Genomic DNA, 17,965 nt, shown 5'->3' with positions numbered 1-17,965 from the left:
CTGGGGTTTTTCCTTACCTTTCTTCTTTTTTCTTCCTTTCTTATCTTTCCTTTTTTTGGTTTTTAGCCTGGACTGTTTATAGATGCAAGATATTATATGGGGAGGGTTGGGTTGGATGGGGAGATGGAGGGGGACACTGGAGGGATATAGGATTTAATTTTGAAGTCTAATGGCAGGGAAATTGACATTTATTAGTATTAATATTAATGGAATTCAGAATTTGATAAAGAGAAAAAGGTTATTGAATTATATGAAAAGACTAAAGTGGATGTGGCTTTTATATAAGAAACTCATTTAACAGAAATAGAACATATGAAATTAAAGAGAGACTGGGTGAGTGTGGGGTATTCTCTTCTTCATTTAATTCTAAAGCTAGAGGAGTAGTGATATTAATAAAAAAGTCTACCAATTGAAATATTGGATGTAATGTTTAATAAAGTGGGGAGGTATGTGACGACAAATTGCAAAATATATTCTGAATATTGGACTTTGATGAATATATACATGCTCCGAATGTAGATGATGGAAAATTTATATGAGATCTTTTTATGCAGTTAGCTAATGCAAAAGGGAAAATAATTATTGGAGAAGACTTTAATTTCACCTTTGATTCCAAGTTGGAAAGATCAGGAGAAATCATGGTTAAAAATAAGGTAACAAAGGATGTGAAAAATATTATGAATGAAATGAAACTTGTTGACAGTTGGAGGAAGATGCATCCTGATATTAGAGATTATTCATTTTATTCTTATAGACATAAGACATATTCCCGTATAGACATGTTTTTAATCGCCTCTCAACTCCAGACAAGAGTTCATAGTATTGAATACCTGAATGAACCTTCTGTAACTAATAAGTTTGTGGTATGGGATTCTTTTAAGGTTTATTTAAGAGGACAAGTAATAAATTATACAGCTAAGGTTAAAAAAAGAATATATGTCTGAAGTTAATTCTTTGGAAAAGGAAATAATAAAGATGGAAAATGAATTGCAAAATTGAGAGAATGATGAACAAAGAAAAATGTTGAATTTAAAGAAATTGAAGCTTAATACAATACAAACATATAGAGTAGAGAGGGATATAAGATAAACCCAATAATAATATGACAAATTGGGAGATAGAGCACATAAAGTTTTAGCATGGCAATTGAAGATTGAACAAGTATCGAGAACAATAGTAGCTGTAACAGAAGATTTGGGTAATCTTACTTATAAAACAAAAGGTATTAATGACGTGTTTATGAAATTCTCTAAGAAATTATATTATTCAGAATCTTTGAAGGGTGGGAATAAAATAGACAAATACTTGTCCAAAATTACTTTACCACAGCTAAGCATAGAAGAGAAAACAGAATTAATAAATCCATTTACAGTTACAGAATTATATAATATACTGATATCTTTACCAAACAATAAGGCTCAAGGGGAGGATGGTTTCTCTCTGGAGTTTTATAAAGAATTTAAAGAGTTATTAATTATGATATTTATGGGGTTGTTAGATCAAATGGAAGATCTTTAGGACTTACCTGAGTCGTTTAAAACTGGGTAAATTATAGTTATTCACAAAAAAGGAAGGACCCTTTGCTTCCATCTTTATATAGACCAATTTCATTAATGAATACTGATTATAAAATTTTGTCCAAATTAATAACTAATAGATTATCTAAATGTTTACCTAAATTGATTAATATGGATCAAACAGGTTTTCTTAAAAATAGAAGATCAGCAGATAATATTGTTAGATTTTTAATTTTAATACATATGGCTCAGAAAAGAAAAATACCATCAGTGGCTTTAGCGTTAGATGCAGAAAAGGCATTTGATAGATTAGTATGGGATTATTTATTTAAAGTACTGAAGGTTTTTGGAATTCTGATAAATATTATAAATTGGATAATTTTCCAAAGGCTAAGGTGATTATAAATAGGCAAATATCAAAATCTTTTTTTTGTTGGAAAGATCATGAAGACAAGGAGGTCCATTATCTCCTTTTTTATTTGCATTAGCTGTACAACTTTTAGCTGAGGTGATTAGAAGTGATAGCGAGATTGAGGCCTTTAAGATACATGATAACAACATAAAATTAGTCTTTGTGCAGATGATGTAACATTATACCTTACAAACACTGAAAGATCATTACAAAAAGTAAATGATTGATTGGCGGAGTATGGGTTAGTATCAGGTCACAAAGTAAATATTGATAAAAGTGAAGTGATGCCAATGATTGAAACAGACTATGTTCAAGTTAAGAAAAAAGACAAAATTTAAATGGCAGATTGGTGCAATTAAATATTTAGGAATTAATATTGATAAGAATTTAATAATTTATTTAAATTAAACGACATACCTTTATTGAGGAAAATTAAACAAGATTTATTAAGATGGAGAGATTTGCTAATTTCTTTAATTTGTGTGAAAATGAATATCTTCTCTAGTATACAATATCTTTTTCAATCTCTACCCATTTTTGTACCAATAATGTTTTTTTCAGGATTTAAATAAAAGTGTAAGAGGATTTATTTGGAGGGATAAAATGCCTCGGATGGCATTGGAAAAATTAACATGGAAATTTGATCAAGGGGACTTCAATTGCCTAAGTTAAAAAATTATAATAAAGGAGCTGAACTTAGGTTTTTGTCTTCTTGTTATCAGACCGATGAAAAGATTGCATGGGTGCAAATCGAAATGAGTAAAATAGGAGAAAGTCATTCTGAACAGATTTTATATAAATGGCATGAGGGGTTATTAAAAGGAAAACTAGATACACCAAATTAATGCATAGCCTTGAGGTATGGAATGGAGTACATGTAGAAGGAGGAATGAAGAATTATCAACTGGCTAAAATTATATTAAATCAAAATCCTTTAATTCCTTTTATGGTTAATAATCGTTATTTTGATGTTTGGTATAATTGTGATTGGAGCGGAGACAATGCTGGTGGAAGCGTTCTAGGAGCCGTAGGTGATGCCGGTAAAGAACCCATGATTCGGAGCTGAACAGGAGTGTGGGTATGACAACGGCTCTGTATACGCTAATCTTTGTGAAGTTTTTCAGTTGGTTGTTTTTCCAGACTCTTTTGTGTAGTCTTCCAAAGGCGCTATTTGCCTTGGCGAGTCTGTTGTCTATCTCGTTGTCGATCCTTGCATCCGATGAAATGGTGCAGCCGAGATAGGTAAACTGGTTGACTGTTTTGAGTTTTGTGTGCCCGATGGAGATTGTGGGGGGGGGGGGGAGGGGCTGGTAGTCATGGTGGGGAGCTGGCTGATGGAGGACCTCAGTTTTCTTCAGGCTGACTTCCAGGCCAAACATTTTGGCAGTTTCCACAAAACAGGATGTCAAGCGCTGAAGAGCTGGCTCTGAATGGGCAACTAAAGCGGCATCGTCTGCAAAGAGTAGTTCACGGACAAGTTGCTCTTGTGTCTTGGTGTGAGCTTGCAGGTGCCTCAGATTGAAGAGAGTGCCATCTGTGCGGTACATTCATTGGAGCGACTTCATCTCCAACATCGAAGTACTCGAGATGGCAGAGGCCGACAGCATCGAATCCACGCTGCTGAAGATCAAACTGCGCTGGGTAGGTCACGTCTCCAGAATGGAGGACCATCGCCTTCCCAAGATCGTGTTATATGGCGAGCTCTCCACTGGCCACCGAGACAGAGGTGCACCAAAGAAGAGGTACAAGGACTGCCTAAAGAAAGCTCTTGATGCCTGCCACATTGACCACTGCCAGTGGGCTAATATCGCCTCAAACCGTGCATCTTGGCGCCTCACAGTTCGGTGGGCAGCAACCTCCTTTGAAGAAGACCGCAGAGCCCACCTCACTGACAAAAGACAAAGGAGGAGAAACCCAACACCCAACCCCAACCAACTAATTTTCCCTTGCAACCGCTGCAGCCGAGTCTACCTGTCCCGCATCGGACTTGTCAGCCACAAACGAGCCTGCAGCTGATGTGGACATTACTCCTCCATAAATCTTCGTCCGCGAAGCCAAGCCAAAGAAAAGAATAATTGTGGAATAAAAAAATAAGGGATTGTTTTTTGGATCTTTTTTTTGACTTTTGATCAATTGAAAGACAAGTTTAATATACCACATAATACTATTTTTTCTTATTATTAACTTAAATCAGATTTAAAAAGAAAATTAGGGAGGAATTTTAAATTTCCAGAACAAAGTCTATTTGAATATCTAATAATGGATATGTTTATTGAAAGATTTATATTAATATGTATATCAAATTGCAAGAGACTATTCAGAAAAAAGATTTATCCAAATACAAATCTAGATGGGAAAAAGATTTAAATATACAGATTCAAGATGAAGTATGGTCAAAATTATGCTATGAAAGTGTAACTAATACAATTAATGTTAGATATCAGATGGTACAATTTAATTTTTTACATCAATTATATTATGCTCCATACAAATTGCTTATACTTCATTCAAATTTTTCTGATCAATGTTTTAGATGTAATAAAGAAGTAGGATCTTTACTGCATGCAGTCTGGCAATGTGAAAAAGTAGGTAAGTTTTGGAAGGATATAAGTTATTTGGACAAGTTTTGAAGACGCAAATTTTGAAGGATCCCAGAGTATTTTTGTTGGGATATATTTCCCAATTGAAGTTAGATATTTATCAAAAGAAGTTATTTAAGTGTAGCAATAGCAAAGAAATCTATTGCTCTAACATGGAAATCTGGTGATATTGCGGTGTTGAGTAGATGGTGAATGGAACTATTAAATTGTATACCATTAGAGAGAATAATGTATAATTTACAAAATCAACCAGAAAAATATGATAAGATTTGGAAACCCTGCATGGATTTTATTGCTACGACTTTATCTGCAGTGTCCACTACACCCCTGTCCAACCCGCCCTAATTAATTATGGTTTAAGATTGTTATGTAAACTGCAATTAATTAATTAAAAGATATAGGTTTATTAGACAGGCTTTTTCTTTTCTTTTTTTTCTACTTTTTTGGGAAGGGATGGAGAAAATACATAAAAGTTGTATTATTTTTGTGTCGTAATTTTTATTTTTATGTTCTGGATAAATACTGTATATGTTTTGACGCAAATGGAAAATAATTTTTTTTAATAAAGGAAGCAAGTGAGGAGAAGCAAGACTGACTATCTGGTGTAAAGGGTGAAACTGCTCCACGCCAATCCACGTACACCTATGTGGAGTACCTGGATGGCAGGGAGGACACCATCTCCATCAGGGACCTGGCACCCACCAGAACAGGTGCCTCAGGTGCCTTGCGAACCATGGAGCTCATTCTTGCCACCCCCCAGTCAGGGCCTTGGGGGATCCAGTTCAGTAGAAAAGTGCACCCTCCTCCATCGTCAACATCATCAAGCCGGAGACCAAGCCTGCCTCTCCTCCCTCACAATGGGACCAGGAGACCCAAGGAGTCCAAGACCCCTCCGGTGATAAGGCGCTCCACCAGGATCTCCAGACCCCCCCTGGGACCACTTAAATTTGTAAATAAATGTATATATTTTTTACCACTTGTTTCTGAACCCATGTTCTCATTCACAGACCCTAAATTCTGCAGGAAAGAGTGAATGCAATGAACTGGTATTCATTGGTAGGGTGCTGTACTGATGGCTGGCCTCGCCTCCTGTCTCTGCCCCACCTCCTGGCTCCACCCCCATTTCCCCACATCTAACCCTGATTTCTCGCCTAAGCCCAGAATCTTTCCGAAGACTACTGTTGAACCCTACCCTTGGTTATAAGCTAATTAAAGTTTTTGTTCTCCCTCCAATCGGAGAGCTTTTATTCACGCTACATAGGTTTATTTAAGTGAGGTGTAGTTACAAGGGGATTAAAAAAAATAGAAAGAACTGAGTCATCCTAACGGGAAGTTCAAAAGTCAAGAGGCATATATTTAAAATAATTGGAAGAAAGCTTAGGAATAAACAAAGAAGGAAACGCTTACAAAAAAGATGTCAGTAGTCTGGAACTCATTGCCTGAAAGGTTGGCAGTGCACGAACCCTGTTCAAATATTTCTTTTAAGTCATTGTAATTGTACTGAGTCATGATCCATGGAGTTGAAGGCAGAGTTAAGCTAGATAACTCTTTTTAGACTCTCACAAACACAATGAGAATTGAGCCTTGCATCTACTTTAAACTGCCATAGGTTTAGCAGGCAAATCTATCTGCCTGAGAGCTGAGGGTGGGTGGGGGGGTTGGAGGGAGTGGGGCTGTGAAAGATTGTAGTACTGTACCCTTTGGGCATTATAAGCAGTGCACTGGGAGCATAGGAGAGCAGCCACTGGGAGCTGGGGTGTGGCAGAAGAAAACATAATTGACATAGATCAGTGCTAGAAGCTGATCTGCAAGTAAATGTCAGCCATATGCATTGTCATCAAGGTAGATGATCTATCGACTTGGTGTGAGCAATCATGTTTCTCCATCCATCACGGTCTCCGACCCACCTAATTGTAGTAGTTGTTGCCTCCCCTGTTTCTTCTAACCATCATGGTTATCTATCATTTTCATTCCGCCTGCCTCTACTTCTTTTTCCTTCCAACTTTCTAGTTGTAACTAAATATTCTAATGTATCCACTCCCATGAGGTGTCCAAAGAATTTTGATTGCTGTTTTCTGATTCATTTAAGTAATGTACATTTTGTTCTCATTCTTTGTAGAACTTTGTTTGTTGTCCTGTCTGTATACGATATGCATCTGTTTGCGCGAAAGCCGCACTGTGATTCTGGGAGAATATTCTCAGCGACACTAGGTATTATTCTATTTAGTAGAATCCTAGCGAAGATTTTGCCTGCAATGGAGAGCAACGTGATTCCCCTGTAGTTTGAGCAGTCTGATTTCTCGCCTATGTTTTTGTACAGGGTGATGATAGTGGCATCACGAAGATCCTGAGGCAGTTTACCTTGGTCCCAACAAAGCTTGAAAAACTCATGCAGTTTGGCATGCAGAGTTTTGCCGCCAGCCTTCCAGACTTCTGGGGGGATTCCATCCATACCTGCTGCTTTGCCACTTTTCAGTTGTTCGATTGCCTTATATGTCTCATCCAGGGTGGGAACCTCATCCAGCTCTAGCCTTAGGGGCTGTTGAGGGAGCTGGAGCAGGGCGGAATCTTGGACTGAGCGGTTGGTACTGAAAAGAGATTGGAAGTGTTCTGACCATCGGTTGAGGATGGAGATCTTGTCGCTGAGGAGGACTTTGCCGTCTGAGCTGCGCAGCGGGCTTTGGACTTGGGGTGAGGGGCCGTACACAGCCTTTAGAGCCTCGTAGAAACCCCTGAAGTCGCCAATGTCCGCGCTGAGCTGTGTTCGTTTGGCGAGGCTAGTCCACCACTCATTTTGGATCTCGCAAACAGAGGAACCACTGACATGGTCTTTGCCCTCAGACAGCTCCAAGAAAAGTGCAGAGAACAAAACAAAGGACTCTACATCACCTTTGTTGACCTCACCAAAGCCTTCGACACCGTGAGCAGGAAAGGGCTTTGGCAAATACTAGAGCGCATCGGATGTCCCCCAAAGTTCCTCAACATGATTATCCAACTGCACGAAAACCAACAAGGTCGGGTCAGTTACAGCAATGAGCTCTCTGAACCCTTCTCCATTAACAATGGCGTGAAGCAAGGCTGTGTTCTCGCACCAACCCTCTTTTCAATCTTCTTCAGCATGATGCTGAACCAAGCCATGAAAGACCCCAACAATGAAGACGCTGTTTACATCCGGTACCGCACGGATGGCAGTCTCTTCAATCTGAGGCGCCTGCAAGCTCACACCAAGACACAAGAGAAACTTGTCCGTGAACTACTCTTTGCAGATGATGCCGCTTTAGTTGCCCATTCAGAGCCAGCTCTTCAGCGCTTGACGTCCTGCTTTGCGGAAACTGCCAAAATGTTTGGCCTGGAAGTCAGCCTGAAGAAAACTGAGGTCCTCCATCAGCCAGCTCCCCACCATGACTACCAGCCCCCCCACATCTCCATCGGGCACACAAAACTCAAAACGGTCAACCAGTTTACCTATCTCGGATGCACCATTTCATCAGATGCAAGGATCGACAATGAGATAGACAACAGACTCGCCAAGGCAAATAGCGCCTTTGGAAGACTACACAAAAGAGTCTGGAAAAACAACCAACTGAAAAACCTCACAAAGATAAGCGTATACAGAGCCGTTGTCATACCCACACTCCTGTTCGGCTCCGAATCATGGGTCCTCTACCGGCACCACCTACGGCTCCTAGAACGCTTCCACCAGCGTTGTCTCCGCTCCATCCTCAACATCCATTGGAGCGCTCACACCCCTAACGTCGAGGTACTCGAGATGGCAGAGGTTGACAGCATCGAGTCCACGCTGCTGAAGATCCAGCTGCGCTGGATGGGTCACGTCTCCAGAATGGAGGACCATCGCCTTCCCAAGATCATATTATATGGCGAGCTCTCCACTGGCCACCGTGACAGAGGTGCACCAAAGAAAAGGTACAAGGACTGCCTAAAGAAATCTCTTGGTGCCTGCCACATTGACCACCGCCAGTGGGCTGATAACGCCTCAAACCGTGCATCTTGGCGCCTCACAGTTTGGCGGGCAGCAGCCTCCTTTGAAGAAGACCGCAGAGCCCACCTCACTGACAAAAGGCAAAGGAGGAAAAACCCAACACCCAACCCCAACCAACCAATTTTCCCTTGCAACCGCTGCAATCGTGTCTGCCTGTCCCGCATCGGACTGGTCAGCCACAAACGAGCCTGCAGCTGACGTGGACTTTTTACCCCCTCCATAAATCTTCGTCCGCGAAGCCAAGCCAAAGAAGATACGATATGCATAGCATTCTTCTGAGAAACTACAGCTCTGTTGCATTGATTCTTTTTTTCATTGCATTTGTGATGGCCCATGACTCACAGCCAGACATCAAGGAGGAAGAATTTAGCAGCTGAGAGTTCTAAGGCAGATGTCAGTTGCTATTTTCTTATTCGTTAGGATATTTCTCATTTCTATAAATGCTGTTCTTGCCATTGCTATTCTTGCTTTTATGTCTTTTCATCATTTGCCATCAGATGATCCAAGATACTTGAAGTTGTTTTCAGGTTTCTTTGATATTACCATTACTTCAGGTTTCTTTTTGTTTAAAGTTAGGCCAAGTCTTTCGCTCTCTGTGTTCATGGTAGATACTAATTTCTGTAAATTTACTTCACTGTTTGCAATCAGTACTGTATCATCTGCTTGTTGATATTGATATTTATTTCCAGTTATTTCTTGTATGGTTCTCAAGATGTTTTCACTGTACAGGGAGAACAGGTCTGGTGATAGAACACAGCCCTGTCTGACATCTCACTTTATTGAACATAGTTTCTGAAAATACACATCTCACTTGAGTAAAGAATTCCAAAGAGTCACAATTATCTGGTGTTATCCAGAGAATTATCCAAGAGTTCAGACAGGATACTGGTCAGAACAAAGGAATTTCCATGTGCTTGATCCTGGATGGTTATTTGAGCAGCCAGGCAGGAAACAGGTCAAAAGTCATTTCCCCATGTCAATCAAGATCAGTCCTAACCACAGGTAAACACACCTTACAATTATTCCTCCTCCTCTTCACCTGGGCCAGCTGCAAGATAAAAACCCAGCATGTGGGCTAGTTTGCTCTTTGTCCCCCTTAACACCTCTGTTCCAGGTTTTGAGCCATGGCTGTCACTGGAGAACGAATTGTAAGGTGTGTGCCAGTAAAGGACAGAGACTATTGTGGCATACACCCGTAGGCCTTTTCACACTGCTGTGAACAAATGGATAAACCGGCCAATTTGACCCGGGAATCTTGAAGTGTGAAAAAGTCAGACTGGGCTCCGAGACATAGGTCAGGGAGGGGGGGGGGGGGGGGGGTGTGGGGGAGGGGGATTACTGTCAGACCCTGGTCAAGTTCATCCATCCACCCTTCTGGCAGTATGAATCAACAAATGACTTACCAGGCAGGCTTCGTGACATCAGCACCTTTGTGCTTGCATCACATAGGCGATTAAAATAAAGAATTCTACCAGAGTCGTCTGGCACTGATTTCTGTGAGAATGTGAAAGTGAGTTAAACGCTTGCAGCTCACACTTATAAAAAACCGAACACGCAGTAACAGTGAATTGTGGAGCCCATTAAAGCCACCCAAGGAAGTCTTGTATTTCTGTAGTGCTCAGCCAACGTTATAGCAGTTCAGAGGGGAATGCATAAAAGTTTGGACCGAGGCATCCAGCCTATCTCCACTTCAATGTCTGTTGCGGTAATTTCCACACCTCCCTCTCCCTACCCCGTGCCTGTCACAATTTCTCTTCTTTACCTTAACGCCCACCTGCCTCTGCTGCAAGGTCCGATATCCTTAACCCTTCCTTGCTGTCCCCTTCTGTGCTTTCTGCGAAGTCGAGTGGAGAATTCGTTCGGTTTCCGACCCACGGTAGAAATGGCTGGCCGGAATACTACATAAAATAAACACGACCCCTGCAGGGGAGGGGGTAGAAATGCGAGCAACCCCAAGTTAAATGGGAAACAGCGAGGAGATATAGTGATGGCAAAACCATCTGGTAAGAAACGTGACTGTTCGCTATTAAATTGACTGTGAAACAAGTGGGTTAAAGTTAACTGTTCCTTCGTCACTCTATTACTGTGTCACTACTATGTTTTCTTCCTCCTGTTAGTGCATAACACGTCACTCGTGATGTCTTCTTTAGGGGTGGAACCCCTTTAAAATGCCCGGAAGCCAATTTTCCCAGGTAAGTAAGGTTTGCAGCGTGAAAGACCTGGGAGGTGCAGCTTCATCTGGGTCCAAGGAGGGTCACCTAGATTCGCCAATGGGAAAAGGCCTAAAGAGCTGCTGTGTCTCACTCATTATAAATGATAGTTAATTTGTATTCCTTTGTTAACCGGTGTGCTGAGCCTGCTTGTGGTAGAGGGGATGATGGGCATTATTTGTTTAACCCTCGCATCACATTTGCGAGTTGCAATTATCAGTAATTTATCGGGAGCTGCGACTATAAGTGATTTATCGGGAGTTGGGAGTATCAGTAGGCCTTTTTGCACCACTGTGTAAAATGGCGATTCCCGGAACATTTTCCTGGGAACCCTCCTGCGAACCTGCGATGTGAAAAGGTCGTCCGTGAAATTTCAAATGTATTCCCGGCCCTTCCTCATAGGTAGGGCCATGGCCCTGGGAAATTTTCCCGGAGCACCTCACTCTGTGGTGTGAAAAGGCAAATGGCCTAGTAGGGCAAGCATCGTGACGTCAGCGCATGTGGCGCAACACTGCTTACGTGCCTGGAGTCATGTAATTTCAGCGGGAACTGATAGTGCAGAGAGAGGGGGTGGAATCCAGGTCTGTGCATTAAAAAACATGCTTTCTGCATTTTTCAGTTAAGTTTCAGCTGCAGACTTTTGATCACAGTGTTTGTTTTGATTGAAAGTCTGTACTGAACTGTGTGTTTTTTTAAACACTTTAATTCAGGCTAGAATAAAAAGTGAGATTAGAATGCCTGGCCATTTGAATGATGTAGATGTAAGGGAACTGCTGTCTCTAAGGAGGGTGGATCCGGATATACACCAGCAGTATTCAAGCATGGTGAAAAATTCATGGATGTATGCAATGATAGTTGTGAGGCTGCAGGAAGCAGGCATTGAGAAGTCAAAGGTCCAGGTCATAAACAAGCTGAAAAGCTTGCGCAAGAAATTCATGCAGGTCACAAACCATAATAGGAGGAGTGGCCAAAGCCGGATGGAGTGGTGTTACCCCATCTGCTGCCCCTCTGCCCCTTATGTGGAAACTTGGAAAATCTGGACCCCCATGGCAGCCCCTGTGGCAGTGTTACATGACATCGGTATTCCTCTGGAAGGCCGCAGTGAGGTATCTACCCCCAGTGTGATTGCGTCCTCCTGTGAGCCCTCTGATGCGGCTCAGGGAATTGAGATAAGAGTTCCCCCTGGAGGCAGACCCCGACAGCCAGGTACCATCCCACAGAGCAACCATCAGTCTGTGCAAGGAGCCCGGAGTTTGAACCGTTAAGGAGGGAGATTTCCATGGACACCCTGTGAATGCCCAGGGCAGAGGTGTCTCTTGAAGACAGTAAGACCGCATAGTGTATGACCAACATTTATCCAAAGTGTCTGTTAAGTGTCTATGTCCAAGTGTCTGTTAGTCATGTTGCTTTATCAACATATATTCCATTGCTCTGCAGGGTTGGAGAATGGGGGAAGAGGAAGAGCCAACAAGGCTCAGGAGGCAACTGCTGATATGCATGCTTTCGTGAGAGAAATGGCCAATGAAGATTACAAGCATGACCGTGTGCAGCATCAGAGGAGTTTGGAAGATTTCAGAGGTTTGCTTGCTGATCAGCGTGTTGTGTTTGGATCCAACATCAGCACATTTGCCTACATGATGAGAGAGCTGCATTCTGATATATGAGAGCAGATCTTAATCTTGTGGCAGGTTGTGCACCTGCTGACCAGGCAACAGTCCTGCCCATTCCAAAGTGCCTTCTTCCCTCTGCACTCCTCCATTTTTCCACTGTCACCCACTCAGCCACATTCAATCTCCTCATTTAACTCAATGCAGCTCCACTCTTAATATAGCCCTTACCAGCTTGCCTCCCCAGTGCACGAGCACCATCCAGCAGCTGGGGAGGGCAGCAGCCACCATCTCAGGAAGGGGTCGGGAATCTCAACCCCTCCTCCTCCTCCTCCTCCTCATCCTTTATACGATACCTACATGATAAAAACATCTAAGCAACCAATTTTCTTGTACTGTGTAATTGCCTTTATTGCAGCACAATTCAAAAAGGCATGCTGTTAAAGTTTACAAAAGTCGTTTACATGAAAAGCTAGTTAAATTTACAGATATCTTGGTGCTGTGAATTTCTATTTTTAAAGAGGCGCAGTTCAAAAAAATCTTTGCATCTTTAAAGTTTACAAAAGTGGTTTACATGAAAATCTAGTTAAGTTTGCTGATCTCTTGGTAACGTGTATTTATCTTTTTATCGAGGCACAGTCCAAATGGTTTTTACATTGTTAAAATTTACAGAAGTTGGTTACATGAATATCTAGTTAAATTGACAGCTTATTTAGTTATGTGCACTGAGTGCTATTTAAATGTTATTTACGTCCTTATAAACGATAACTGTGACGCCACTTTAAAGTCGTATATTTTCACTGGTTGACTTTTACATCGCGCAAGAAAGATGCACATCCTTTCAGCAGTTCTGCCTCTTCAACATTTCAGATTTGCAATACTTGTCTTATTATGTTTTGTGATAAAGGTTATCTTTATACCCATTTTGCTTGCTTGAGGTTTACATTGTGATTACAATAGCATCACGGATAGCATTGGCAGCACGTGGGGTAGAACCCAAAGTAGGATTTCTCTCTGGCTGAGGAAAAATCTGCTCCGCATTAATGTTCCACTCAAGCAGTAAGTGATCCTTGTTAATCTTGCATATATTACGCAGGACACAAGAGGAAATAATAACGTCAGTTACAAAGGTGGTATTTATGTCTAGTCATTTGCTCAAACGTTTCCTTCGGCCTTTGAATTGTCCAAAGGCATTCTCCACCACTACCTGCACTGAGTTCAGATGTTTGTTGAATTTGCACTTTTGCTGATTGAGAGCTTGGTGATGTGTGAACCCCTTAATCAACCAATTTCTGAGGGGGTAGGTAGGTTCCCCCCACCAGATGTGCAGGTATTTCCACACTGTCAATGCACATGGATACCTATTCACAGACCAAAGTTAAGGTATGAGTATCTCATCCATACATACACGCATTTGTGACCACTGCACAAACATATTGCACAGTTTCAAACAGCATACATGCACATCCCCATCCAGTGATTTTTATACACTTACCTCTGGTGGAAGCAGAAACCCGCCGTCATCCTCAGCCTTCCTGTAAAGGGGAAAGCTGGCTAAAACCTGAACATCGAGAGTACGTCCAGGCCAGCCGACATCCATATCTGTGAAGCTGAAAGCAAAACAGTACAGTGCCTTGAATGTCATTGCAGAGGAAATACATTGGCATAAACAGACTAATGTAACAAGTTAAAGATTTTCCTTACCAATACTTGTGGTCAACAACAGCTTGAAGAATAACAGAGTGCCATCTTTTGCATGTAGTAGCATGACTCGTCATTCTGTGGAGCTATTATGGGAATATATGTTCCATCAATGGCACCAGCACACATTGGATATTTGTTCTCTGAAAACCCATTAATTGTTTCCTGGAAGTGTAACCACTTGACAGCTGGATGAAACATTTCATAAGGGCCGCCTTCAAAGTATGCATCACCTGGGCTATCACCATCCAGACCATGGACATACCCACACCAAAAAGAACACTGATGGACTGATGTTCAGGGGTGGCATAGCACCACAAGGCAATGGATAGCCAGACCTGAGGTTCCAGAGGCCTTATGAAGTTTGTTACCTCGTGCCTTAATTCTGGCTCAAGGTGCTCACATATGAAGGTGCTTTTAGACATTCTGAAATGTGCCCTCCACTGCACGTCATCATATTTAGTCTCAAAGTTTTCCCAGAGTACTGACCCCTGTGTCCTATCAATCCTCCACATTACTCTAGTCTGAAATTGATGTTCAAAAAAATTGCATAAAAGCTGTGCGCCTATGTCTGCGATGTGTCAACTCAGCCTTCCTACGCTCCTCCTGCTACTACAGCCATCTACACGTTTGCTTAGCAAATAAACGTTCTTGTTTCTCCAGCGTTTGCAATACTCCATTCAAAATTATGCTCATGCTACTTGCCTGCCTCGTTATAGCAGAACAGAGTTGCAGGGACACTGTTATTAAATCAGTCTCGTTTGCCATTGGTGTGGTATCCGACTTCTGGTATAACTTCCTTGAATGCGTAATGCGTCATCGGTTGAGGATGGAACCACCCTAAATTGCTGGGGAGGGAAAATTCCCTTGAATTTGGACCGTGATGTGACAGGCCTGGGAGGCCCTGCATTCTGGAATTTCACCAGGTCCAAGTAGGGTCACCACTCACCTGCAGTGTGAAAATGGTCAGTGATTAGCCAGCGTCTGATGGGCTCAATTTGTGTGTTATTGCTTTGTATGTATGTATGAGTGTGTTCCCTGTTGCAAATTTACCTGTGTGTGAATAAAGGCTTATAGGTTCCTAATAATAGTGTCCGGGACTTGTTGCTTCTTGAATCCTTCAAACATGTTCTCACCATCACAGATAGATGAAGAAATTTCTTTTCATCTTAGTCCTGAATGGCTAAATCCTTGTTTTGAGGCATTATTTCTGGATGCCACAGCCAGGAAACATTATCCCTGCATCTTTCCAGTAACAACTTTCATCAAGGCTACCACTCACCCATATAAACTTGAAAGTGTACGTGATGTGGCCACATTGCTTAATCTCTCCCCATGGGATAATCCCACCCATCATAGGAATCAATGTGATAAACCTATCTGAAGTAGGGAGCTCAGACTTGTACACCTTTGTACATGTGGTATCTAGGACCAAAGGTAACTATTTATTTAGAATCTGATACCCTAAATTTAGATATTCTTGGTTGACATGGATTTATATTCCCATATTAACCTGTCCCTTACATTTTGACTTTCCTGTAAATATTCTGATATATTCCAATATTCCAATCCCTCTTTTCAAATATTCAGTGATCATGAGCACCATGTAAACATTTTGTGATTAGAATTATATTGAAACATATTATAGGATAAATAATCCCATAAAATAATTTATATATACTACATCTATCATATACAACCTCAAGAATTATGATTCATACTTGACAAATATGATACAGTCACTTCTGACATAGGAACAATGAATAGGAACTTGATAGACATACATTTCACTGATTTGCAACAGTTTTGCTTCAGCCATGTCAACTTCCTAAACCGATGCTGCCTTAAAATACTTAGGTCTATGTTGGAGGGACTCAAGGTCGGGCAGCTTTCGCATGGAGGCCAATTACCTTCTTAATTACAGCTCAGATCAAGATGGCACGCTGAAGAAAAAATGTACAAAGGTGGTGAGGTTTACAAACAACTTGTTTTATCCTGCTCCAGTTACAATGTACATTGGAGAATATGTCAAGTGTGTCAGTAATCATACCTGACCAATGGAAAATCTTTCAGCAATTTACAGTTAGCTTTGGAATACTTTACAATGTCAAGCATGTTTTTTCTTCAGGAACCTACTTTTTATGTTATATTTGAAGTTTATCTCTCCCTGACAATTGGATTTGGCCTCATGCTTTTCGCATCTTCTTTGTAATTAATGAACTTTTTTATGGTCCAGGAACAGCTTGCAGGGTAGTCTTCGTGTGTGTGTGTGTGTGTGTGTGTGTGTGTGTGTGTGTGTGTGTGTGTGTGTGTGTGTGTGTGTGTGTGTGTGTGTGTGTGTGTGTGTGTGTGTGTGTGTGTGTGTGTGTGTGTGTGGAGAGCTTACAAAATAGATTATTGAGGGGCCACCTCCAGTGGTGGAGGATGACAGGGGAGGCTTGACTAGGTCGTAGAGGGCAGCACAAGGGAAGCTCCACTTTCACCGTGCTTACCCCTGCAATGCTCTCTCCAGAGAGCATACATGTCTCCGTGAGTCACCAGCAGGATGACATAGCTGAACTTCACCTCATCCCTGCAAACTTGAGTGGCCGTTACCTGCTCCGTGTACTCCAATCCCTCCAGACGGGTAATGGCTTCCTAGATGATTTTTCCAGTTGCCATTCCCATGAGGAGCAAGACCACCCCTCCAACATCGGGGTGTGTGGTGGTGCCTATTAAGGCACCAGTCACCTTCGTGCTCCCTGGGAAGTGGTGCTCACAGGTGCCTTTGTAGATACCCACAATCAGTGCCTACTCCCTAACAACCTATGTCCCCTTGCCAATGGTGTGCCACTGCAGCCAGGCCTGCAGGCCCTATTCTAGGAGGGCAAGGAAACTGGCCCAGTCTGCAGTCACCACCTGTTCCCATAGGGTAATGCTGTGATCAGCCCCTTCTGACAATGTCCACAAGGCATCGTTAATCATCTGTTGTTTGGACAAACTACCCAGGGTATTCGCTTCCTGAATTGAGAGAAGGAATTTGGGACCCCCACCTCATCCCACAGCCGAAGCAACAGCATGGCTGGGTGTTCTTCTGACCTCTGGTGGTATCAGTCCCCTTGCCTGGTTACCTCCTTGGCAGAGTAGTCCCGGGACTCCGTAATTTCACAGTTACCTCATGCGTGCCCTTCTGAGATCCTGCTATCTTTGGCTACCTCCCCATTTTGGAGGGTCGGCGAGGTGCCCTCGTGACAGGTCTGGGACCGTGTAGTCACTGGTTGGGCTTGCAAAGGCTCGGTCATGCAGGAGGGATGACGTGTGTCATAGGACTCAGTTTCCTCATGGCCATCACCATCCATCCACACATACTCATCCCCCAACCACATGTCGATCCCCTCCCTCTGCTGAACAATGGATCAGACTATTTCTGGGTCGAGCTGGCAGGTAGAGCAGTGAGCTGCTTACAGCTGCTGTTTCAATCAGCTTGGAAACTCCCTCCATGGCTTTCATTTCCAGGTTAGTCACTCGCATTTGGGCAATCTGCACTGCCTCCTAAGAGTGCACAAGAGTGCAGGGATTCACCTTCCTCTTTTTCTGTGCACCATGTTAGCCTAATTCTCCTGCAATTTTGTGTTGGTGTCTCAGGAGAGACACCATAAGCCAAAGAACCCCTCCTTGACTCCCCTTCGTCTTAGGAAATCTAGATTTCTCAAAGAGGGATGCCATGTGGTGCCCTATCTTTTCTCTGCGGGGGACCAGCCTGTCGATCCAGTAGGGTGGCTGGTGTTATGCAGCCACCCCACCAAACAGCTGAACCCATGGCAGTTGGTGGTCCATCTGAGGATTTTATATTCCAACCCCAGGGTTCCTTTATTAGCTATGGGTCACCTCCTGCTGCCCCCGTTTAAAAGCAGGTACACAATAACACATGCACCCAAC

The 17,965-nt window shown here is 42.4% G+C and overlaps 1 long non-coding RNA gene across 1 annotated transcript; it reads left to right on the top strand.

Moving 5' to 3' along the window:
• The first annotated feature begins 10,012 nt into the window (after positions 1–10,012).
• LOC138760161 (uncharacterized) lies at positions 10,013–13,269 on the top strand. The gene is made up of 3 exons (XR_011355475.1): positions 10,013–10,039; positions 10,647–10,721; positions 12,177–13,269. It is a non-coding gene; the product is annotated as an uncharacterized lncRNA (long non-coding RNA).
• The last annotated feature ends 4,696 nt before the right edge of the window (positions 13,270–17,965 follow it).

Source organism: Narcine bancroftii, chromosome 4 (genome assembly GCF_036971445.1).
Source record: "Narcine bancroftii isolate sNarBan1 chromosome 4, sNarBan1.hap1, whole genome shotgun sequence".
NCBI classification, from domain to species: Eukaryota; Metazoa; Chordata; class Chondrichthyes; order Torpediniformes; family Narcinidae; genus Narcine; species Narcine bancroftii.
Note: the sequence above shows the minus strand (reverse complement) of the source record. Positions and strands in the feature narration are given on the sequence as shown.